At 51.9% G+C, this 24,463-nt stretch overlaps 1 protein-coding gene across 5 annotated transcripts in view; it reads left to right on the plus strand.

The window, feature by feature from the left end:
• Positions 1–24,463, plus strand: part of Brd3 (bromodomain containing 3) — a 61,400-nt gene that overhangs the window by 17,115 nt on the left and 19,822 nt on the right. For 2 of the 5 annotated variants that reach the window (XM_028858709.2, XM_028858713.2), the window contains exon 1: positions 12,512–12,619. The exons of 1 other annotated variant lie outside the window; for it this stretch is intronic. The gene's annotated coding sequence lies outside the window, so the exon portion shown is untranslated. Of the gene's footprint in view, positions 1–12,054; positions 12,138–12,511; positions 12,620–12,770; positions 13,038–24,463 lie in introns of those variants that run through there. 2 more of the 5 variants (XM_028858712.2, XM_028858710.2) reach the window with 2 other exon arrangements.

The following is a 24,463-nucleotide window of genomic DNA, read 5'->3' on the forward strand; positions in this document are numbered from 1 at the left end:
ACTCCTGATTACCTCAGAGAATCTTCAACTTGGCATCCTTTCCCCATCTCTGAAAATGCAGACTACTCTGCTTGGGCTTAAAGAGGCTTGAGCAATGATGGCTGTTTCCCCACAAGCAAAGGTGTTGCTAAACATCAGGGCTGGACTGCACAGATCAACAGAGCTGTCAGTGATCACCACGCCAAAAGCCACACTCCTGTACCCTAGCCCAAGGCTGACTTCAGCCGCTTCTGATGTTCTCCCTTCCAGCCTGGCCCGGGGCTCACACCCAGGGGCCGACGGCCACACTGCACTGGTCACACCTGTGCCGAGGACTTGAGGGTGACCGGCAGACACAGGGCCACAGAGCCTGCAGCAGCCCTGGGAGCTGAGCCCAGTGGGAGACACATGTCACAAACCCACACCTGGGGACACAGGTGTGTGCAGTGGGGGAGCCTTGGGAAGGGCAGGGTGCAGAGGTGTGCATGGAGACCGCAGGCTGGGGTGCCGGGCAAGCTTTCGTGGAGGACAATATACCTGAGGAACAACTGGAAGGAGGAGCTTGTTTGGCTGTTGGTTTCAACTGTGGTGGCCTGGTTCTGTCACATTGAGCCTGAGCTGAGACTGGAACAGCATGGTGGGAGAGTGTGGCTGCTCACCTCATGGTGGGCAGGAAGCAGAGAGACGGGAAGGAGCCTGGGAGAACAATACTCCCTACCACCCCCAAGTGACATACTTCCTTCAACTAGGCCCTACCACCAAAGATCCCAACTGCCTCCCAATAATCCCATCATTCCCCCAAAACACAATCTGAACAAGCTCATTGTCATGGTTACTACTGTCAACCTGACATCTAGAATCTCTTTGGGGACAAACCTTAAGCATGTCTGTAAGAGAGCTTCTAGAATGGGTTAGCTGAGGTAGGAAGACCCACACCGAATGTGAGTGGAACCATACCACAGACTGAATAAAAAGGAGAGAGGGGGCAGAGCACCCCACTCATCTCTCTCTCTCTGCTTCCTGACGATGGATGTAGTATGACCAGCTGCCCCATGTTTGAGCCCTGCACCCCACAAGGTGGAAAGAGAGAACCAGCTCCCACAATAGTCCTCTGACTTCTACATGTGTGCTGTGACATCCCTGTGCTAATGTACACACACACACAGACAGAAAAATAAATAAAAAACATGTGGGTGTGTCCCTCCCTTGTCTTTTGCTGTTGAATTTTTTAAAATTATATTTTGGGCACTGTACATATATTTGTTTTATTTGGGGAAAGTGCTTCTTAGAAAAAAGGCATTTAACAAAACACACAGCCACATGCAATAGTCGTTTGATTTTTCTTTCTTTCCTTCTTTTTTCTTTTTCTTTTGTTATTTTTTTTTTCAAGACAGGGTCTCCCTATGTGTCTTTGATTGTCCTGGAACTCACTACGTAGATCAGGCTGGCCTCAAAACTCACAGGAATCCACCTGCTTCAGCTTCCTGAGTGCTGGGATTAAAGGTGTGAGTCACCTTGCCCATCGATTTTTTTTAAGTTTTTTTTTTGGGAGGGAGGGGCAGGGTTTCTCTGTGTAACAGCCCTGGCTGACCAGGATGACATCGAACTCACAGAGATCCGCCTGCCTCTGCCTCCCAAGTGCTGGGATCAAAGGCATGCACCACCACCCCCTGCTTTAAGGTTTTTGTTTGTTTGTTTGGTTGGTTGGTTTTTCGAGACAGGGTTTCTCTGTGTACCTTTGGTGCCTGTCCTGGATCTCACTTTGTAGATTAGGCTGGACTCGAATTCACAGAGATTCGCCTGGCTCTGCCTCCTGTATGCTGGGATTAAAGGCGTGCACCACCACCGCCCGCCTTAAAGGTTTATTTTTATATTATATGCATGGGTGTTTTGCCTGCATACACGTTAAATGCACTGAATGAATGCTCAGTGCCCCAAGAGGCCAGAAGAGGGGGCTGGATCCTTTGAAGCAAGCGTTAACAGGCAGTTGTGAGCCAAGAGCCATGTTAGTGCTGGGAGCGAACCTGGGTCCTCTGAAATAGCAGCCAGTGCTTTTAACCATTGAGCCATCACTCCAGCCTCAGTTGTTTCTTCTTCAGTAAAAGATTGAATGTGTCTGGGGCAAAAGGACAAATTCTGAGCATCTCCCACAATGTTTTTTCAGAAACAGAGCAGCAGAATGCAAATATAAGATTCTCCCTCAAGGAACTCTAGCAGTTTAACTTTTGCTGGTCTTGTGGCTTGCCACAGCTTCCTTTAATGGAAAGGGGGTTTACTACTACAGAGCAATCATTCTCCTCCAATGAAGACCTCAGGACAGTTTTGAATCCATCTGTCTAGCTATAAAGCTCAGGGATAGAATGAAGCCCACAAAAACAAAAGAAAGACTCACAACAGAACCCCTAAAATGGGGACAAAGAGTGCCTGGATGAGAAAGCTTACACATACCACATTAAGTACACACCCCAGCTTAGGTTGGTAATTGTGATAAACATATCACTTAACCTCTGTGGCTAATGCCATTTCTCTAGTAGACAGACAGAGCTACTAGTCCTGCTGAGTAGTTCCTACCCACATACTTGGATCTTGAAGATCTACCTGCACTGGAGCTGAAACCCAACGCAGGTTTGTCCACGAAGGCTAAGAATCCTGCACCTGTATGCACAGATGGGAAGCTGCTCCCATGCTCCTCCATCACTCACTCGCTGAGTCCACCAGCCCTTGGGAGTTATCTGTCATCAGAGGAATTGCATCTTCTAGGTGTTTTAAGATTGTCTTATGTCAGGGTTGGGGATTTAGCTCAGTGGCAGAATGCTTGCCTAGCAAGCTCAAGGCCCTCAGTTTCTCAGCCCCAAAGGGAAAAAACAAAACAAAGCGAAACAGATTTTATGTTACTCTCAACACATTTACACCTGGTTCTGGCAACCCAGTAGTATTCCTTGTGGGCAATTAGACATGAGCCCCAAATCATGGAACAAGCACATGTTGGAATTACAGGGTAGGGAACAGACATAAAACCACAGAGGTACAGGGCATTGGCGGCACAGCAGGTAGATCTCTGTGAGTTCAAGTCCAGCTTAAGATACACAATAAGATCTGCCCTTACCTTTTAATGTTTTTATTTTTTATTTTATTTTGAGACAGGGTTTCTCTGTGTAGCTCTGGCTGTCCTGGAACTGGCTTTTTGTTTGTTTTGTTTTGTTTCGAGACAGGGTTTCTCTGTGTAGCTTTGCGCCTTTCCTGGAACTTACTCTGTAGCCCAGGCGGGCCTCAAACTCACAGAGATCCGCCTACCTCTGCCTCCCGAGTGCTGAGATTAAAGGTGTGCCCCATCACTGCCTGGCTTGGAACTGGCTTTGTAGACCAGGCTGACTTAGAACTCAGAGCTCCACCTGCTTCTGCCTCCAAAGTGCTGGGATTGCACCACCACAGCCAGAATGAGATCCTGTCTCAAAAATAAACAACACACACACACACACACACACACACACACACCAAAACAAACCTTACAGGGTTGGAGAGATTGCTCAGTAGTTAAGACCACTGGCTGCTTTTTCGAAGGACCTGAGTTTAATTCCCAGCACTCACCTGGTGGCTCACAGGGGATCTAATGCTCTCTTCTGGCCTCATGGACAATGTGGCACACAGACACATATGCAAGTAAAATACTCATACACAGCTGGGAACGGTGGTGCACGCTTTTAATTCCAACACTGGGGAGGCAGAGGCAGGCCCATCTCTGAATTTGAATCCAGCCTGATCTACAGAGTGAGTTCCAGGACAGCTAGGGATACACAGAGAAACCCTGTCTTGAAAAACAAAAGACAAACAAACAAAAAAAGTCCCCCAAAATTCATACACATAAAACAATAAAATAATACAAAAAGTACCCACCCCCTATAGAGGTATAGATCTCATTAGAAAGCAGAGGAGCTACTGTCTGTGTCCAACAGAAGGCATCTTGTCACCTTGGGTTCTCTTTCCCCCATCAAGCCTATACTTGATTCCAAAACACATCCAGTCTTTTTACCTTTGAACCTGGGGTCCTCAAAATGAGTGTCCAAAGTCCTGAGCACAGCCTGGCTGAAAACAAGTGATGCAACAAGCTTCCCTGTGCACTGGGAGGCCGACCACACAGACTGTCTAGGCACAGGAGTCACTCTGCACAGGGGCCATCTCCCAGCTGAGTTCACCCAGCCACAAAACGCTGTTCCGAAACAAGTCCCCCAAGTCCCCCCCATCCCTACCCGCAGCCCAAAGCATATGAGAATCTCGGCTCACCCAGGTCGAAGGTGCAGCCTCCTCTCCATCACTGTTAGAGGGTTTGCTCTCTTTCCTCAGCCAGCTCCCAGCAGTGGTTCCTTAGCCAGGGATGGGTGGAGGTGGAGGGCAATGTCTGCTTGATGGTCCTTTCCCCTTAACTGTCCCCGTGGCTCTTCTCTACCACTGTCCTATATGCAAGCTTGGAAGAGCAGTTTCTTCTGGAAGGGCAGCCCCTTCGTCTTCCATCAAAATACCTGTGCCTCCATGCTCATGGCCTCCTGGATAAATTTATTTCTGCTTCTCTTCTTCCTCCCCCCACCCAGTACTCGGTTACACTTGAGACAGTAGATGTCCTTGCAGTTAGAGAGAACCCCTGGGGTTGGCTTTCTCATAGACCACTTCCATGCATCTCCAGCACATTGTATCCTTACCAAAATGTCTGGGGCGGGGAGGGGGGCGGGAGCAAGCTCCAAGTCCTTCTCAGGGGCTTCAGTGTAAGACTTCAGATGCTGTGACCTCTGGGCTGGACACTATAATTTTATCAAGTACATGATTTGCAGATCTTTTGTTTAAAGTAGGGGTGTCTGATGATTTCCTTTTTTCCTATTTTTTTAAATTTTTATGTGCATTTGTGTTTTGCCTGCATGTATGTCTATGTGAGGGTTCCATATCCCCTGGAACTGGAGTCACAGACAGTTGGGAGCTGCCATGTGGGTGCTGGGAATTGAACCTGGGTCCTCTAGAAGCCATCTCCCAGCCCCATTTTGCTTTCATACCTCAGGTGGTTGGGTTTCTTGGTTTGTTTTCAAAAAGTTCTTGTGATTTCTTCTTTGATACCTACGTTGTTTAAGAGTGTGCTATCAAATTTGCAAACATTTGCCAATTCCCCAACTTCCTGTCTGCTGTTGGTTTTTCGTGTCATTCTACTCCAGCCAGAAGACGTGCGCTGTCTGCCACTTGCTTGGGCTCTAACTCAGGGTCTTTCTGGGTATGTTCTACACTCACTTGAAAAGAATTGTAACCTGCTGTTGAAATGATACAAACGGGAGATTGAAAATGAACGGGAGAGTCCATGGTGCTGTCCTCTGCGTGTACCTGTTACACAAGCTGCTGTGTGGTGTCAGTTTACAGGCACGAGAAAGGGAGGTCATCTTAAAGATAAATCCATAGATTATGTCGTCTGAGGAACAGAAAGGAAAAAGAATGAAGAACAAGAGAACAGAGTCTGAGACCCACAGGGCCCTGGGAGAACGAGGAGAAGCAACAGGGGTTCCTCTAGTGAGATTTCGTGTGTGTGTGTGTGTGTGTGTGTGTGTGTGTGTGTGTGTGTGTGTGTGTGTGTGTTAATAATACACTATGTGTGTTAGTTACTTTACTATTGCTGTGATAAAGGTAACTTATAGGGGGGTTATTTGGATTTATGGTTCTGGAAGGGTAAGAATCTGCCATAGCATGCCGGGGCGGTGGTGGCGCACGCCTTTAATCCCAGCACTCGGGAGGCAGAGCTAGGAGGATCTCTGTGAGTTCGAGGCCAGCCTGGTCTACAAAGTGAGTCCAGGAAAGGCGCAAAGCTACACAGAGAAACCCTGTCTCGAACCCCCCCCCCCCCCCCAAAAAAAAAGAATCTGCCATATCAAGGAAGCCTGGCAGCAAGCGGCAGGCACAGCCTCTGGGGCAGCTCACTGAGATCTCCTCATACTATAGACCTCAGGTAGGAAGCAGAGAGAACAAACTGGAAATGGTGCCTAGCTTTGACACCTCAAAGCCCACCCCAATGACATATTTCCCCTAGCAAGGCCACACCTTTTTTTGTTTTGTTTTGTTTGAAACAGGGTTTCTTTGTATAGCTTTGGAGTCTTTCCTGGAACTCACTCTGTAGCCCAGGCTGGCCTCGAACTCACAGAGATCCACCGGCCTCTGCCTCCTGAGTGCTGGGATTAAAGGCGTGCACCACCACTGACTGGTTTAGGCCACACCTTTTTTTTTTTTTTTTTTTTGGTTTTTCGAGACAGGGTTTCTCTGTGTAGCTTTGCGCCTTTCCTGGAGCTCACTTGGTAGCCCAGGCTGGCCTCGAACTCACAGAGATCCGCCTGCCTCTGCCTCCCGAGTGCTGGGATTAAAGGCGTGCGCCACCACCGCCCGGTTTAGGCCACACCTTTTAAACCTACCCAAACAGTGTCATCAACAGGATACCAAGTATTCAGTGATTTGAGCCTATGGGGGACATTCTTATTCAAACGACCCCAGCATTGTGGAGGTCAGAGAACAACCTATGGAAGTCAGTTCTCTGCTTGTGGGTTCTGGGAACTGAACTCAGTTCATCAGGAAGGGCTTTTACCTACAGAGCAGTCTCACAGACCCCAGAGTTCCTATCAAAGGGAAATGCAAAGCCTTTTCTGAATTGTCCAGCTATTTGTTTCTTTGATTTTGTTTTTACCTGAGACAGGATTTCTTGGTGTAACTTTGGCTACTAACTACTGCAACTAGCTCTGTACACCAGGCTCAAACTCAGATCCACCTGCCTCTGCATCTCAAGTGCTGGGATAAAAGACGTGCGCCACCAGTACCCAGTGAATCGTCCAGTTTTTATGTTTTCTCCCTTCCTTCCTCCCTCCCTTCCTTCCTTTCTTTCTTCTTTCCTCCCTCACTCCCTTTCTTCTTGTTTATTTACTTGTTTATCTTTTGGCTTTTTAAGACAGGTCTCCCTCTGCAGCCCCAATTATCCTCAAATTTATGGCAATCCTCTGACCTCAGCCTCCATAGTGCTGGATTTACTGACATTAACCACTCCTGGACTCAGTTTTTATGTTTTCCATTTCTTTTTCTGAGTTTCATTCTGACTGATTTCCTTCACTTTCAGGGAATTAATTCTCTCTTCAGCTTTATCTGAACTGTCATTTGACCCTTTCCTAATTTTTTTTTTTTTTTTGGTCAGAGTCTCACTGTGTAGCTCTGGCTGGTCAAGAACTCACTAGAAGCTGGGCAGTGGTGGCACTCGGGAGGCAGAGGCAGAGGCAGAGGCAGAGGCAGGGAGATTTCTGTGAGTTCGAGGCCCGAGGCCAGCCTGGTCTACAAAGTGAGTTCCAGGAAAGGCACAAAGCTACACAGGGAAACCCTGTCTCGAGAAAAAAAAACCAAAAACAAAAAAAAACCCCAACTCACTAGATAGACAAGGCTGGCCTTGAACTCACAGAGACCCACCTGCCTTTGCCTTCTAAGTACTAGGATTAAAGGTGTATACCACTATACTTGGCCCACTAATCATTTTAAACACACTTACTTTATGGCATTAGACCTCTTTCTCTGTGGCTGGGGATATGAAGCAGGGTCAGAGACAGGACTGTACTGTCTCATGCAGAAACCTTTCCTGTGAGTCAAGACAGACTAGTGTCACAATCTCTTAAAAGCACCAGGAATGGCATGAGGCACCTAGAATTGGAGCAAGAGTCTAGGAGACTCAGGATCTGGGACACTGACCAGGCCAGCACTGTCTCTGTTGTCTTATGATGATAATTTTTCTTTATTTTTAATTATGTGTGTATATATGTATGTGTGTAGGTATTTGCATATGAATGTAGTGCTCACAGATTCCAGAAGAGGGTGTTGAATCTCCTGGAGCTGGAGTTATAGGCACTTGTGAGCTCTAGTTCTCTGCAGCAGCAATATGTGCTTTTTCGAGACAGGGTTTCTCTGTATAACAGCCCTGGCTGTCCTGGGACTCACTTTGTAGACCAGGCTGGCCTGTAACTCACAGAGATCCACCTGCCTTTGCCTCCGGATTACTGGGATTAAAGCTGTGTGCCACCACGTTCAGCTCAGTACGTGCTCTTAACTGCTGAGCCATCTCTCCAGCCTCTGATTATTATTGTTTAATCTCTCTCTCTCTCTCTCTCTCTCTCTCTTCTCTCTCTCTCTCTCTCTCTGTGTGTGTGTGTGTGAATGCAGGCAACACAAGTGTTGGTTCTCAACTTCCTGGCTTCTGAGGAAGCCTGTTTCTGCCATCCATCTGGCCGTCGGATCTTGAATTCCTGACAGATGACCTTCAGTATCCACTTTCCATTTTATGTGGGTTCTAGGCATCCAAACTCGGGTCTGCACACTTGCGAATCGGTGCTTTACCTACTGAGTCAGCACCTCTTTAGCTCCTTGTGGTGAACGCGTCTTAAATCAAAACTCAGTGTTTACTACACAGATACCCTTTTACCACATGGAGGTGGGGTGAGAAAGGCAAATACCAATAGTCAAGAAGGAAAGTTCATGGAAATTACACACAGTGCTTGGACTCACATTCCGTGGCCCCGAACACAGCAGTCTGGTCTCTTGAGCCCTTCTGACTGTTCTCCCTTGCACTGAGTGCCCTGAAGTCTTGCTCACTTCTGACTGACTGCCCCCGGGCATGCCGATTCAGTGCAGCTGGAGCTCTGTCTTGTTACTGGGTAACAACAGTACTACGTGGTCCCAGGCACTCCATCAAGGCCTCTGCAGGGAATGAGTGCAGCCTCCTTGATTCTCGCTGCTGTCCTGTGAGGTAGGTGTTACGTACAGGCGTGCACTCTGAGGCTGAGGTGGGGACACACCTGTCTACTGCCCCACATCCTTCTCACCATTTTGCAAGCACATTATGAAGTTGCTCCATTGCTCATTCTCTCTGTCCCGTGGAGCCTGCAGGTTGTCCCAGACATCTGCCTACTGTTCGTGAACAGGTGTGACCTGCTGGGGGTGACCCTGCGGCCTTGCACATACTAAGCGAGTGGTCTACTACAGAGCTGTCCCATTGCCAACCCTTTTTCTCTTTTTATTTTTATTTCTTTATTTTGTCTATCTACCTATCTACCTATCTATCTATCTATCTATCTATCTATCTATCTTCTATCTATCTGGATTTTTCAAGACAGGGTTTCTCTGTGTAGCCCTGGCTGTCCTGGAACTCACTCTGTAGACCAGGCTGGCCTTGTTTGATTCTGTGTTTTTAAAGGACCTTACTATTGGGTTTGTGCAAATGGCTTAAATGGCTTTCTATTTTGGGGACAGGAAAAAGGGGAAAGTGATACAGCTCTGTTCCCAGCCCCATTCCCTCTGGGCTCCCTTTTGTGAAAGAACCATTGTTTCCTCCTGGTGATAGTTTATCTACTCAAGGTCAGACTGCAAGTGTATTTTGCAAATGCAATGGGCACTCACACCGTGGCTGAGGCTGGCAAGATACCTCACTGTCCACTTGCTTCCACTGTGCCATGGCCACAGTGCCCGCCACCCCAGAAGACTGCTCCAATGGGGCCTGGAGAGAGAGAAGGCTTAGCAGTTCAGAGCACCTGTTGCTCTTGCAGAGGGCCTGTATGGTGGTTCACAACCATGTGCAACTTCAGTTCTGGGGGATCAGGTGCTCTCTTCTGACCTCCCTGGGCACCAGACGTGCACATGGTGTGCATATATATACACATGCAGGCAGAACACTCAGACACAGAAAGTAAATCTCAAAAATAACAAACAAAACCCAAACTGCCCCAAGATTCACAGAATACCTGGCTCTGTACAGAGTACTCCAGCTGCCCAGAAATTACCAGGTTGTTAGGTGCTCTCTGCTCCCCTCCAGATGCTGTCATGTAAAGAGGCAGGCTGAGTGAAGTAGGAGGCAGCAGCTAGAGCCTGGCTCTGAAGTCCTATGGGACCTAAGGAGTGTGGAATGAGCCGGGGTGGCTAAGGTGGAGGAGGCTGGGGTACAGAAGTGAATATTAATTCCTTTAGCAGTTCAGAGTACCCACTAGGTGTCATGGGCTGTTGAAGGCCACAAGGATTGAGACAAGGAGGTAGAGAGAAGTGTCAGCAGAGGAAAGGGAGGCAAAGGCCCGACGTGCCTTCAGGCCTGCCTTGCTCCACCCCAATCCTCTAGAAGCTGGAAAGCCAGGCCTATTTTTATATCTTCGACAGAGGAAGAAGCATGCCAGTGAGATTAGGAGGTTTCACTCCAGGCTCAACTTTGTTGGTGGAGACAGCCAGGGAACGCAGAATCCTTCCCCATGCTCATTGGGCTCCAGGGAGGGGCACCAGCATTGACCCCAAGAATGGCCAGTCAGGGCTGTGACACTCGGATGAGCTCCTGTCCTATCCTCACACAGATTAATCTCTTACAGATCCAGCTGGGCCCAGGAGAGGTGCTCCATTAAGCTCTGCAGGATACTTGGACATGAGTGTAGTTCTGTGAGAGGGGAGACTAGGACCTGGAAAGGCCCTAGGGGCATCTCAGTGAGAGGTCAGAGGACAAGATGGGCATGGCAGGAAGCTTCAAGCTGGTTGGAGTGGCTTGAGAGCACACTGCCTGTGTCCTATAAGGTCAAGCCTGGTGGCAGATTGGGGGAGGGGCGGAACTTGGGAGGTGTGTGGTCAAGTCTTTAAAAATTTTTTTTTAAAGATTTATTTCATTTTATCTGAGTGCTTTATCTGTGTTTACAAATACCATGTGCATAACTGGTACCCATGGAAGCCAGAAGAGGTTCTTAGATACCATGGAGCTAGGAACTAACGTGGGTGCTACAAACTGAACTCAGGTTCTCTGCAAGAGAAATAGGTTCTCTTCACCACTGAGCCACCTCTCAGCCCCAAGGGTTCTTTTTAAGTAGTGAGTCACTAGGCTGGTGAGAGTTGGCTCAGCAAGCCAAGATGCTTGTCTCCAAGCCTGATGACCCCAGTTCAATTTCCAGGACCCACATGGGTCTCACAAGCCGTCCTCTAATTTCTACATGTGCTCTGTGGCACATGCATGTTTACACACACACACACACACTAAATGTAAAAAAAAAAAAAAATTAAGTGGCAAGTCACCCGTTCTGGTGGCCAGAGTGCTCAATGAGTCCAGAAGGATGAGATCGAGATGGCAGGGATGGGAACAGAACCTCCAAGGTGGCTACAGTTCTTCAGGGTCCCAGTCATAGCTTTGGGCCAACAGTCTAAGGACTTTAACTTGGAGCCTCTCAGATTACACTATTCTGCCCTGTGTCCAGTCTGCAATCTAAAAAGCAGAGCTTTCTTGCAGTGGCCACTTTGACTCAGGGTGTGAGAGGTACCCATGCTGTAGACCCAAAGAGACAGCAGGAAGCCTAGAGAGGTTCTGACTTGTCCTCAAATCTCTTTCCAGGGATCTTGTACTTTAGGCTCGGAACTTCCTGTATATGAGCTCTGAGACATAGAGAAAGTCACTTTGCCTTTTTGAGTCTCAGTTTCCTCTCAGTGTGTGTGTGTGTGTGTGTGTGTTGGGCTCTAGCATTTAATACCATAACCACCTGCGCATTTCCTGCAAGCAGCTAATAAACCCAGTGACACCAGGAGCCTGGAATGGTTCCAGCCCACACCAGGAACTGGAACCCTGCATTGGCAGGTTCCGCAGGCACTGATGAAAAACTTGTTTTGTTTGTGACGTTTATGTTGGGGTCTAACACTCACCCACCTCAGTTACAGCTGGATAAAAATGGACTAACGTAGGCACAGGGGTAATCTTCACCGAAAACAAGATCTGAACTGTGACTTCGAACTAACCCTTTCAAAATGCAGAAAAGGGGGCAGAGACTTATCTCGTGCGTGTCTTTCCACAGGCAGATGGGGACACAGAGTCTCGGGGGAGGGAAAGTCTGCCGGCACAGCCTGTGGCATCCCTTACTGGCTTTGAAGAACTGGCGCTCTTCCAGCCCCAGCAGCCAGGTCTCTCCTGGGTCCCTAGGTCTTCATCGAGCCTCAGGGCGTCGGGGCGGGATTGATCGCGGCTCCTCCCAGGCAGGGCCCGCCCTGCGCGCGCCCCCGCCAGGCTAATTAGGCACGCGGTTTGTTTACAAACACGGGCTCGAGGAAGGTGCGCGTCGCCCCGCATGTGCGCGTCCGGGGTTTGAGGGAGGCCTCGGGGTGCCCAGGTAGTGACTCCAGGGTACTAACTGCTTTCCCGCCTTTCCCACGCTTTCCTGGGCTTCTGGAAATTCGCCCACCGGTTCTTGTCCCTGCGTGTAGCGGGGAATGCAGGAGAGAGCGCGAGCGGGCAGGCCGGGGTTCCAGCGTCGCCCGGGTGCTGGAGGGCAGCCTTCCAGCCCCGCCCCCACGCGCCCCCCGGGCCGGGCCCGCTAGCGGCCGGGTCGGCAGGGCGGGCAGCTGGGGGCGCGCGGGGCGGGGCGCGGCGCGGCGCCGGCGGGGCCGGGACATGTAGTCCGTGCGCCTCGGCCTCCCCTGGGCGGCCCTGGCGCGAGCCCGGGCGCGGACTACGACTCCCGCCAGGCGCCGCGGCGCAGCGCATGAGCCCTGTACAGCTCCGGCGCGTCTATTATGCTGCCGGGGCCGGCGAGCCAAAGAGGAGCCGGCCGCGCGGGCCGGGAGGCGACGGCGCTGGAGCCGCCTAGGCCAAGTACGCCTTTCTCTTGCTTCCTTGTGCGCGCGGGGCGGCGGCGGCGGTAGCGGCTGAGAGAGCGCGGCCCCGAACGCATGGCGCAGGCCTCCCGCGCGTCCCGAAACCCCGAGCCCCGGGCCGCCGCCTCCGCCGCCTTTGTGCGCGGCCGCGATGCAACAAAGCGCGGCGGCCGCCCGCCCGAGGTCGCGGCGGCTGCGCGGGCTCTGCTCCCCTCCGCTCTGCGCCCGCGAATTGCCGGCCGCCTCGGGCTGGCCTGGGAGGCGTCGCCTTGGTCGAGGCGCCCAGCCTGGACTTGGCACGGCCCGCGCTCTCCGCGCCAGCCCTCCCTTACGGAAGGGATTTTTTTTTTCCTTTCCCCTTTTCCTCTGCCCGCCATCTTCCGAAGGGGACTGCCCGGAGGACGCGGCGCGGGAAGGTGCGCGCGGTGTGCCCAGGGTCGCGGCTGTGCGCTCCGGCGCCACTTTGCTGGCGCCGGCCTGGGCGGATCGTCTCGGGGCAGGCCAGGCTGGGCCTGGGCTCTGCGTGAGCCTTGCCAGGGGGGGCAGCGGCGGCGTGGCTTGGGGGGCGGCGGCCGCCTTTGCAGAGTTATGGCCCGGGAACGACTTTGCGCTCTCGCGAGTTACTGATAATTGCAGCCAGGCCAGGAGGAAACCCAGTTCGCATTTTGAAATCAGCCTGAAAGAGTACTTAATCCGGGCGAGGTCGAGTTGAATCGAGGTGGGAGGGGTAGGGTGCACGTCTTTTTCCAAACCACTTCGTTTATAACATGCAAGCCAGTTGGGCGAGGAATGTGCACCCCAAAGCCTCCCGTATGAGGTTCTTGAGGGTTCCCGGTTAAGAAAACCTGGCGGCCTGGGGAAGTTTCTCCACCAGTTAGTTGCTGCGCCGGGGGCAGGGCTGACGTGGAAGCCTTGAACAGCCTTCTTTGCCCTTGGGGGTAAGGGGCACGGAGGGGACTCACTGAGAACCAGGTAGCGGGGTATACCCTTTTGTGGGTTCCCACTTGAGGGCTCACTCCTAAGGCTCTGTCTGCCCTTTGCAGTTTTGATGTAGAGCTCTCTGCCTGAAATAAGTGCACAGCTGTTGTTTCCCTCTGTACCTTAAACTTCGTAACTGTAGTAGACGCGTGCGTGCGTGTGTGTGTGTGTGTGTGTGTGTGTGTGTGTGTGTGTGTGTGTGTTCATTCCTGTGTTCTTAAATGGCTAACATGGGGCTGGGTGCAAGAAGAAAAGTAAGTGGAGGAATTACTAGGGCTCAGCTCCTGCCCCCCTTGACCCCCCCCCCCCCCCGTGAGACAAACTGGTTGTTTTGCACTTTCGTAGTCCTTAGAGTGGCCTTCCTTGTGGGTCTGTGGGGAGGTCCCTGAAGAGAGCCGAGTCTGCTGTGCTCCTTGAGAGTTTCTCACCAGTTTTCGGGGTCCAGGAAGGGACTACTGCAAGAACCAGCCCCAGGCCCCAGTGACCTTTTTTTGGTGGCCCCATGGCCTCTCATTCGCAAATAAAGGCCTGTTTGCTGTTAGTTCTGTCCGAGGCCTTGATGTGTGCTGTTGGCTGTAGATCAGGAGAGGTGAAGTACAGGCTTGACAGCTCAGGAGGTCAGGGTAATTTCTTTTTCTCCTTGCTGGTAAGCTCTGGGCCTACTGCTTGAGCAAAGCACTAGGAGCCTGTGGAGACCCAGTCCTAGCCCTGCGCCTGGGAAACCCAGGAGAGAGACATTGAAAAGCTTTTGCTGGGTGGATGACCAGGGGGCGTGCCAGGTTTCTTGTTTGTTTTCTTTTTCTTTTTTAAAGAAGGTGCCCGGTTTGTTTTTACAAAGTAGAGTAACTGCTTTCTTTCAGCTGTGCAGTGTCCTGCTTCGGAAGTGAGCTTTGAAGAAGGGATGGAGCTTGTACAGGCTCTCTCCCTCCCTCAGGCCCACAGAAAGTGAAAGTGGGGGAGTGTTGAAAGGAAGGCACTGCCTGGCCTGCTTCTGCCCAAGCTCCTACAAGCCTGGAGCTGTGCCCCCAGGGCCTCCCAGGGTTACCTTGTCCACTTCCTGGTTTACTGTGGCAGAGCCTTTCCAGGGGGAGGGTGGCCCAAGGCCACAAGTGGGATGTTCTGCCTACTGTTCAAATAAGCACTGGAATGCCCAGATCTCAAAAGGAAGAGCTACAGGGAACTATTGGCTGGGGAAACCAGGGTCCAGTGGAGACCCTTTTCTGCTTCAGAAGGTAATATGAAGTTGTACCAGAGAGCAGTACTCCTTCCCCTGGGGCAGCCTTGAACCTTATGGGGTCCTGATGAAGCTATGCCCTGCACCCGAGTGCTGCAGCCTCACCTGGGGGCTGCTGTTTGCAGTAAGTTTTGACAGATGTGGTGCCTTCTTTGTTTATTTGTGGTCATTGCTGCCCTCTGAGACACCCAGCCATCTTAAGTGTTGGTGGGCTCTTTGCAGGGGAAGGCGTCCCATTTTGAGTGCTTGCAATTTGGTAGTCTCTTTGTAGGCCTGTTGGTTGATACAGATCCGAGTCTATGGTTGGGGTGTGTGTGTGTGTGTGTCTGTGTGTCTGTGTGTCTGTCAGTGTCAGACTTTGGCTCTGGCAAGCCAGCACTGTTGGCTCTGATTTCTCAGTGTCTCTATGACGTGATGACCTTGAACTGGACATACATTTTAGAGAAAGCCTCCCCTCACCCCAGTCACTCCCCATCAGAGTCCCACAGAAGGGCTCACTAGATGTTGGGGGCTGGAAGTGGAGGGGTTTCCAGTTGTTCAGAAGTGTCACATGGGTACAGTGATGTCCAAGGGTCCCTGGTCAACTTCCAGTGGCGTTAGAAGTTGGGCTTCCTCACCCATGTCTGGACATTTCAGAAGACATATCCAGGTACTGTGTGACCTGTAGAGGAGGAGCCCCGTGGTACCTGGAGTCTGAGGTGAAGGGGACATCTGTGTCACAGGCATTCAACCACAGGTCTTAGGGGTGGGGTGGCCTCAGTTTCTCATGAGCATTGTGTGGTACCTGCTCGGGTGCAGTTGCAGCAGCTGCTGCTGTTGGGTTTGCTGTGTCTCTGCTGTTGCCTTTAGCACATGGCAGGAAGAGGGGGGTTGGCCAAGCTGTGCAGGTCGTGTCCTCCCCTGGGCAGTGTGGCCTGTTAGACTAAGGGTAAGATGGGTTACTGCTCGGCCCTGGGCTACCTACCCACCAGAGAGAGCGTTGGAGAGCTGACCCAGCACCCTGGAACCAGGGCAGATGCGGAGGACTGGACTCAGGAAGCAGGTGCCCTTGTGGTGCTCAGCGTTCTTAGCTCTGCCCCAGTCTACTCTAGGCGAGCCTGGAGCCTGTCTTGAGTGGTCTGAGGATGGGGCAAGGTGATACCACTGGGCTCCTGGCCCTCTGACTCACCCGATTCTGTGCTTCTTGGCCTTGTGGTCTCCTAGGCCACCACCTTTCTCAGCCTTCCTTCTCATGTGGTCTGATGGAACTGGTTCCTCGGGGGCCACTGGTTGGAGGGAGGGACTTGGGGAGACTTACTTGGGAGTAAGGGCTGACAGACGTGGTGGCTTTCTCTTGGCTGGCACCTCTGTTGGGTGGCTGGTAGATGGGAAGATGAGGTGGTTGAGCTGCTGGGCTGTGAGTAGTTGCATCGACCTCCCATCCTGGCCCCTAGGCTTGCTTTGGGGGTGTTCAGAGAGGTGAAGGTGACAACCCTTGTGGATTTTAATTGACCCACCTGTAAATCAGGCCTTGAGTTGGGCTCTTGTCATGCAGCCCACCAGGAGAGTGTTTCTTCTGTGACCCAGGTGCCAGGTGGGCCTGCTGCCCAGCTTTGTTCTGCAAAGCACTCTCTTCCATGTGGTATCAGGCTCCCTGAGCCTTAGTACATGTGGGGCCACCTGGGGTGGGGGAGCTCCCAGTGAAGGGGCTGGGACTCCCTCTGAGTACAAGGCTCATGAGTCACCTTCCCTCTGCAGGTTAAGTGTCCCCTGGAAAGTGTAGGGTGTTTGTTAGTGCCTCACACACAGCTGGTCTGGTGTGGGGTGGCTATGGTAGGGTGTTTTGGAGGCCACCCCACACCAGACCAGCTGTGTGTGAGGAAGAGCAGCTTAGTTTCCTTGGGCGGACTGCAGGGATATGAGGCATAAAGGCCTAAGAAGAACCAAAACTCGGGAAGCGTGAGGAGCCTGGGGCCATGGGCACCCGTTGGAAGTCAGAGGTGTGGTGACGAGTGACAGCTGCAGCCACCGAGCCTTGTGTGCCCTTCCATGGGACAGCCATGGGTTCAACAAAGCTGACCCTTCATGGGGTGGGGCCTGGCCTATCAGAGCTGGGTCCCCTGCCAGACAGGCCCAGGCAGCTGTTGGAAGCAGGTGTGATATGACCAGGGTGAGCTTGGGGTGCTGTCTGGGGCTCCCTACCAGTAAAGGACAGGCAGTGTCGCTCAGGAGAGTCCCCGGTGGAGAGGGAGGCCCCATATAGACCTCCTGTCTGCCTTGAGGCCCCCAGTCATGTTCCTCCCCAGGCCCTAACAGCAATGAACAGTTGGCTCTGTCTGTCACAGAAGCTGGCCCTGCCCTAACAGATCCGTTTTCCCGGGCTTGGAGGGCCAACCCTAGGGTGGCTCCTCCCAGGGCACCCAACTGGTATGCCAGCGGGAAGACAGCCGCCTTACAGCATTGTTGAGAGTTCTGTGGTGGGGACAGTGGTGAGCCTGGGTAGATGGCCCCGTTGGAGCCTGGCTCTTGACTTCTCCAGCCTGGGCCATATTGTGTCTCTGTTCTCTACCTCTAAGAGGCTGCTTGCCTACCTGAGAGGTGGAGCCCATGGGTGCCCACTAATGTATTGGAGCTAGCAGGACCTGGGGCTGAACTCGGACAACTAGGGTCAGTCCCAGGATACAGAAATCTGGTGTAAGGAGGAGGGTCCTTCAGAGCTATGGTGACTTGAGGGGAGTGAGGAGACTAGGGTATGGAGATATGATGACCTTAAGTGTGTAGAAGTGAGTTCCTGCTCATCACAGAAGACAGCCTCTTGTGGGGATGGAGATGGAGAGGAACTCTGCATAGCCCTGACTGTCTCGGAACTTGCTATGTAGACCAGGCAGGCCTCAAACTCAGAGATCCTCCTGCCTCTGCCTCTGAGTGAGACGGCCTCTTTTTTTTTTTTTTCCAAAGATTTATTTATTTATTTATTATGTGTACAGTGTTCTGCCTGCATGTCAGATCTCATTACAGATGGTTGTGAGCCACCATGTGGTTGCTGGGAATTGAACTCAGGACCTCTGCAAGAGCAGCCAGTGCTCTTAACCACTGAGCCATCTCTCCAGCCCCAGAGACGGGCTCTTTAAGGCCTGTGGTCAGCTGAGGCCCTACACTTTTTTTTCGAGTCCTCTGTTGAGATCTGGGCATACCCAGCCTGACTTTCTTCCTACTCTGACCACCCATGGAACCACCTCTGCCCCTCCAGCATCTATGCCTGTGCTTCCTCCTCTCTGGGACATCTTTTGCAGATCTCAGATGTCCCCAGCTGGGAGCCCCTTAGGATGGCCCCTCCCTTTCTGCAGCTCAGACCTTCTGGAGTCCCTGGGAACTGGGGTGGCTCTGCCCCTCCCGACTCCCCCACACATGGCCAGGCCTGCCTTCCCCGATAGATAGCCCTCTCAGCTTGCCTTGAAGCTCAGTGTAGAGGCTTCTTTTTCCCAGGGTCCCAAGAAAAGCTTCCCAGGCTAGATATGCTCCCAAAGCCTGGCCACTATCTCATGCCTGGTCTGACATGGGGGAAGGTGCTGTGGGCTTGGGTCAGTAGCAGTGGAGCTGACCTTTGCTGAGCCTGAACACGAGGCTGCAGGGGTGCTGGCCCTCGGGTCCTTGCTGTCTAGTAGTGGCCTAGTGGGGGGGGGGGGAAGCCGGGGACCTGAGCCGCACAGCTTGTGAGTTGACGGGAGGAGGCTGTGAGCTTACTGTGTGTTTTCCGTGGTAATAACATTGCAGGGCGCCCTCCCCCCCTCATGTCTCTCCAGGGCCTCTGAGCCCTGTTCTCTCACCTTTGCTGATTTGTCCTTTGGACTTACAGGGCTTTCATCCTTGGATCTGGGGAAGGGGGAGGTGGCCTGCCTAAGGCCATACAGTGAGGCAGGAAAACCTGCAGGATTAAGGCCTTCCTTCCTTCTGTCCTGAATGGGTTTGGCAGGCGGGCAGGAAGGTGAGGGGAGTCAGTGGGGAGTTGGGGCTCTGTAGGCCTTTCTTGCCTTTCCTTGTTGTGGTGAGGGGGGCTGTCAACAGTACAGGATTTGAGTTAGTCCCACCCTCTCTGGGTGACCCCTCTGCAGCGTTCAGAGTCTCATTAGAGCCTTGTTCCAGGCTTCCTCTGGTGTTTGTGGGCCTTTGTGGTTTGTCTGAGTTTCCACACTAGGTGGTTTCACATCCTCTTGAGGATGATTTTCAGACGGACTTTCACTCACACTTGTCCTGAGGTATTGCCCATTGTGGGAGTCCTGTGTTTTCCTGGAGGCCCAAGTGAGGGGATTCCAGGGCTCTTTAGAGAAGTCAGGCTCTGCTGAATGGGAAGCCTGGGGAGGCGAGGGCCTTAGAGAGGGCCTAAGCCTCAGTTTTGCCATGAGATACAGGCTCTGTCAAGCTTGACTAAAGTGGTTGCTGTGAGTATTAGTGATACTGTGTGGAAGCGCGCCTGTGACCAGTCCTTAGAAGGCTTGAAGCTGCTGTGTTCTGACTTACTCATCAGGATCAGCAACTGGCCGGACAGGCAGCAGACAGAAGGGTGGCCCCCTGGGGGTAATCTACAGTGAAGAGTTGTCTGGCATTCATTGGCTGTCAGTGGAGCTGTGGGGTCAATGCCAAGGTCCACCAGCTCCTCTACTGTGTGAGGTTCTGCCATCCACGTGTGCCCCCCTTTGAAGTGGTACCTAGAAAGTTGGGTTCCAGCTCCACAGGTTCCAGATGTGCAGGACCATCTGCACCACAAGCAAAGAGCAACCCCAAGGCACCTGGGGCCTCCTATGCCTCTCCTGGCGGCAGGTGAAGTTGAGGGCAGATTTTGTGGGTTAGAAATGTGTGGAGCCCTGAGGTCTTTTTGGCACTCGACTTCAGTTCCATTCTAGCCATCCTACCTGATGCCTGGCCCCTGCCTCAGCTTCTTGAAGGATGTCGTCACCAGGTCTCACTGTTTGTTGCTGGGGGCCAAGGAGGAGGGTGCGTCTTCTTTTGCTTATGGTCCAGATTTGTAGCTTGGGGCCAGAGTAGAGATGGAGGGCCCTGTCTCTCTCTCTTTTTTTTTTAAAGACTTTTTTTTTTTTTTTTAAAGATTTATTTATTATGTATACAGTGTTCTGCCTGCACGAATGTCTGCAGGCCAGAAGAGGGCACCATATCTCATTACAGATGGTTGTGAGCCACCATGTGGTTGCTGGGAATTGAACTCAGGACCTCTGGAAGAGCAGTCAATGCTCTTAACCTCTGAGCCATCTCTCCAGCCCAAAGGACTTTTTTTTGAGCTGAGGATCGAACCCAGGGCCTTGTGCTTGCTAGGCAAGCGCTCTACCACTGAGCTAAATCCCCAACCCCAACCCCAGTGCCCTGTCTCTTGACAGTCCTAAGCTGTCTGGTTTGTCCACACTCTCATTTGTCTTCTGCTTCTCCCATTATGCCGTCATGCTCCAGACACTTTCATTCATGGAAGGTACAGTGCAAACCCCTAAAAGATAAGGAGATTTTTTAAATTTACAACCACAGCACCATCACTCCCAAAGAATTAGCACTGCTTCCTGAAGGTAATTGAATCTTAAGTCAAGGTTAATTAAGGTCATTGGCCTCTATTCCCTTTCCAACAAGGCTTTCCAGCAAACCAGTCCAAGGCACAGGCTGAATCCCATGTGCTTCAATCCTCAGTGTCATACCTTACCCCAAACTTGGCTCCTGAATTACAGAACGGAGCCTGTGTTGTCCTGGAGACCCAAGTGAGGGGATCCAAGACTCTGTAGAGAAGTCAGCCCTGGGTACCACAGCTTTCCTGCTGTGGCATCACCGTCTTCATTCAAAAGCTCTTAGCATCAGGACCTTGGCCATTGGCGCTTGCTGCTCTGAAGAAGGTGATGCTGGATTGGAGTATTCTCTTAAGTCTGAGAATGGAGATCTGCATAGGAGAGACACCCTAGCCCACCCCATAAGGTGTTGTCCACTGGTTTGGCCTTCTGAAATCTGAAAAGTTGGCAGTTGAAACATGTGACCCAACCAGAGATACCTCATAGGCTCAGCCAGCCTGAGCTACTTAGTTCTAGCCAGTCTGAGTTGTAGAGTGAGACTCTGGTCGTCTTGAGCCAGAACAAAAAGCAAGGCAGGGTGGGGTGCCTCCGATTGGTAGGTTTGCGAGCATTGCAGCTGTATGTCCATCAGTGAGATAGAGGGCCCCAGACATAGCCTGCCGGGTGGCATTTCTGGTTGCCATGACTCCCTATCACCTGGAGGTACCTTAGCGGCTGGGCTAGGGTTGCACTGCAGCCCGTGCTCCTTGTAGTGGTGGGAGCCTGCATATTTGTGTACTCTGGTGTCTCTGCCTGCCTGCAGCAGGCCCTCATGATGTCTCAGTTTTACTTTCTGGAAGCCTCACTTGCCTCCTAAGTTTCACCCGGATAAGGAGCTTGGACCCACTGTAGGTCAGAAAGCTGCTTCTCCCATAGGAGATGGCTTTCAAGGAAGCTTTCCTTCCTTCACAGGTTCTTACACTGACGTAGCATCTCCTGTGTGACAGTGTCTGGTTCACACAGCACTGCTGTTTTGTTGGCTGAGGGTTGCTAGGCATTGTTGGTTAAAGGTCAGGCCGGGCTTACAGTAGCCCCTGCTACCCAGACATGCCAGATTGAATGTGCTTTGAAGGGAGGTATGTGGACATCTGACTCAATCCAGAGGGATGGTAGGTAATGTGCCAGTGTCTTCGGGTCTCTGTTGCTGTGGAGAGACACCATAACCACAGCGACTCTTATAAGGAAAACATTTAATTGGGGTGGCTCGCTTACAGTTTCAGAGATTCAGTCCATTTCTCATCATGGCAGGGAGTAGGGTGGCGTGCAGGCAGACATGGTATTGGTGAAGGAATTGCTGCTACATGTTGCCTCAAAGGCAACAGGACATGGTCTCAGTGTCACCCTGAGGGAAGCTTGAACAAAAGAGACCCCAAAAAGCTCCAGCCCACAGTGACACACTTCCTCCAAACAAGGCTATACCCACTCCAGCAAAGCCACCCCTCCTAATAAATAGTACCACTCCCTATGAGCTTATAGGGGCCAATTGCATACAAACTCACACAGCCAGGAGCTTAGGTGCCCACTGGTTGGAATCCCACCTCTCAGCCCTTCTCTCTGGTGGCCCTGGGAGCTAGGCAGCTTGGCTTCCCCACCCTCCCCACCTCCTACCCTGCTGTCTCCCTTCTCTCCATCCCAGGCATTAGGATGTTTCAGGAGGTGTTCCCAGTATTGGTATGGAAAAGGTTATGACCATCTACCTTTCTCAGAGGAGGCCTTCCTGTACCTTAGCCTGCAGCCTCAGGCCCCTTTCAATGTCATGGGTCCCCCAGGTCAGATTCAGTCTCCTGTCCCAGCTCTCTGGACCTACACAGTAGCAGGACCAGCCTTACTTCCTGGGAATCTCATACACTATGAAAGTCAGCTTCTGCTCCTACACTGGTCGTCGCCAGCGTGTGCTCCCTGAGCCCCAAGTGCTTAACTTCAGGCTCACAGCCCCATGGGAGATGAAAGGCCACATTGTGAGGCTGGCAGGTAGCAAGGATGAAGTAATAACCCTGGGTGGCTACCTCAACATCTGCCCTGCAGCCCCATGCTGTTTAGATTTCAGTAAGTTCCAAGAAGGCCTTGAGAGGACATGAGCCCCAGGTCCTGAGGGATAATAAAGGCTAACATGGCTACAGCAGCTACACATCCCAGGGTCCTGTCACCTCAGGCTCTGCTGGTTAGTGTGGAATCAAGAGCAGGGTTTTGAATCTACAAGTGATTGATCTGATATGCTAACAGGGTCATCTCCTTTGTATAGGGCAGGACTGTTTCATGGTCCCAGTGAGAAGAGGTGTGGAGGTAGGAACTGACGTCCTGGTGGGTAGACAGCATGGGCTTGTGCCTAGGTAGCCTGTAGTCTACTGGGGGAGGGAGGACACAGCTTCATGGCTCTTGGCACAGGTTGGAGGGGCTGCTTGTCCACTGGTCGTCTCCCTGAGGCTGTGGGTGCCCAGGATGATGCCTGGAGAGCCTCAGTGCAGACAGATGGCACCCCAGATGCTCAGAAGCACTTGTTGGATGCAGTAAGTGGGCAGAAAGAGCTGCTTGGCAGGTGACGCATGTCTGATGTAGGTTTTTGAGACCTTTTCTACCCTGAGCTGGGGGCGGGGAGGGAGGAATGGAACCTGCTGAGAGTAGATGTTACCAAATGTTTAGCAGCCAACCTTCTCCAGAAAAGCTTCAGATTGTGGCATTTACCAACCTCTGTGGTGCGATGTGAAAGGACCAGCAGGATGTCAGCCAGCCCCAGAGTACTCTGAGCCTCACTGGTCCACCTGTAAGTCTTGGAATTGGCTGGACATCTCACCTCTGGGTGTTGCCTTGAACCGTTCCAAAAACATAGACATAAACATAGGAAAGTCTGAAAGACACCAGGTGCACAGATGAGGCACCAGGCCCCGCATGTAGCATGGAGCCTGGGCTAGGCCTTCACCAGTAGAAGTGGGTCCACAGTGCACACGTGGTGCTGCCCAGCTTCCTCCTCAGGAGATAGCTGCTGAGCCCTTGCAATTGTTCTAGGACAGAACTGACGGGCGGAGGGTATCAGAGAAATGGAGAAATAGCTGAAAGTCAGGTGGACTGGGCTTTTTGATGGAGAAGCTGCAGCACCCTGGAAGTTCAGCATGTTCATTATATCCAGTGGAATGGGGCAGTGGGGTTATTACACACAGCTCTACAAGCGGGCAGGGTAGGTCAAGGAGGCAAGTTTAGCTAATCTCAGCAGAAGTAGTTGCTGTAAGAGTGATTACAGACCTTAAGTATCTCGGGGAGGAAGCCACAGTGGACGTTTTCTGTGCACGTGGACCAGAAGAAGGCTTTGCTGTTCCTGCCTGGGTCTCACCCCAGGGAGTGGGTAGGACTTTGCCATTCCTCCATGAGTCTTAGGCTGTGGTTGTGCTCATGTCAACAGATTGCAAGAGGTTTGAATATTGAGGGAATTGTATGTATTCCTACACATGTTCCTCCTGTATGGCACCCAACCCCCCCCCACATACACCCTGTATTCTTACAGTGTTCTTGCCACACAGCACACAGTAGTCCTACTGTGTGCTACCTCTGCTTTATAGTATCCTCACTGTTGAGTTTCTGCTGCATGGTGCTGCTCCCTTATCGGTGCTGTGCCATGGGAGTACCATGCAGCAGGACACCATGCAGTGGAGGTGCCCTGTGAGAGTTAGAGCAGGGGTTCTGTAGAGTTGGGGACGCCCTGCATGCTACCAGTGTTGCACATTACCCTGGCTTTTCAGAGATTTGCAGAACTGTCATGGACACCCCAGCTCTATGGGTGGCCAGCATTCCTGATAGCTAGGATAGGGCACTTGAAGTTGCAGAATGTGTCTTGTTCAGGAACTGAGCACACAGGATACCGAAGAGGACCACAGGTTGTGATCACCCTCTTTCACCATTCTGATTGGATGAGGGTCAGGCATGTCACAGCTGGCCACCATCACAAACCCCAGCTGGTTCTCCTGGTTACATTAGAACCTCACGCCATGCAATGCCCAGGGCACTAGCTCCCTATGCTAGGTTTTAAGTCTGCAAACTTTAGTTGTTGCTCATCTCTCAG

Source organism: Peromyscus leucopus, chromosome 4 (genome assembly GCF_004664715.2).
Source record: "Peromyscus leucopus breed LL Stock chromosome 4, UCI_PerLeu_2.1, whole genome shotgun sequence".
In the NCBI taxonomy this organism is placed as follows: domain Eukaryota; kingdom Metazoa; phylum Chordata; class Mammalia; order Rodentia; family Cricetidae; genus Peromyscus; species Peromyscus leucopus.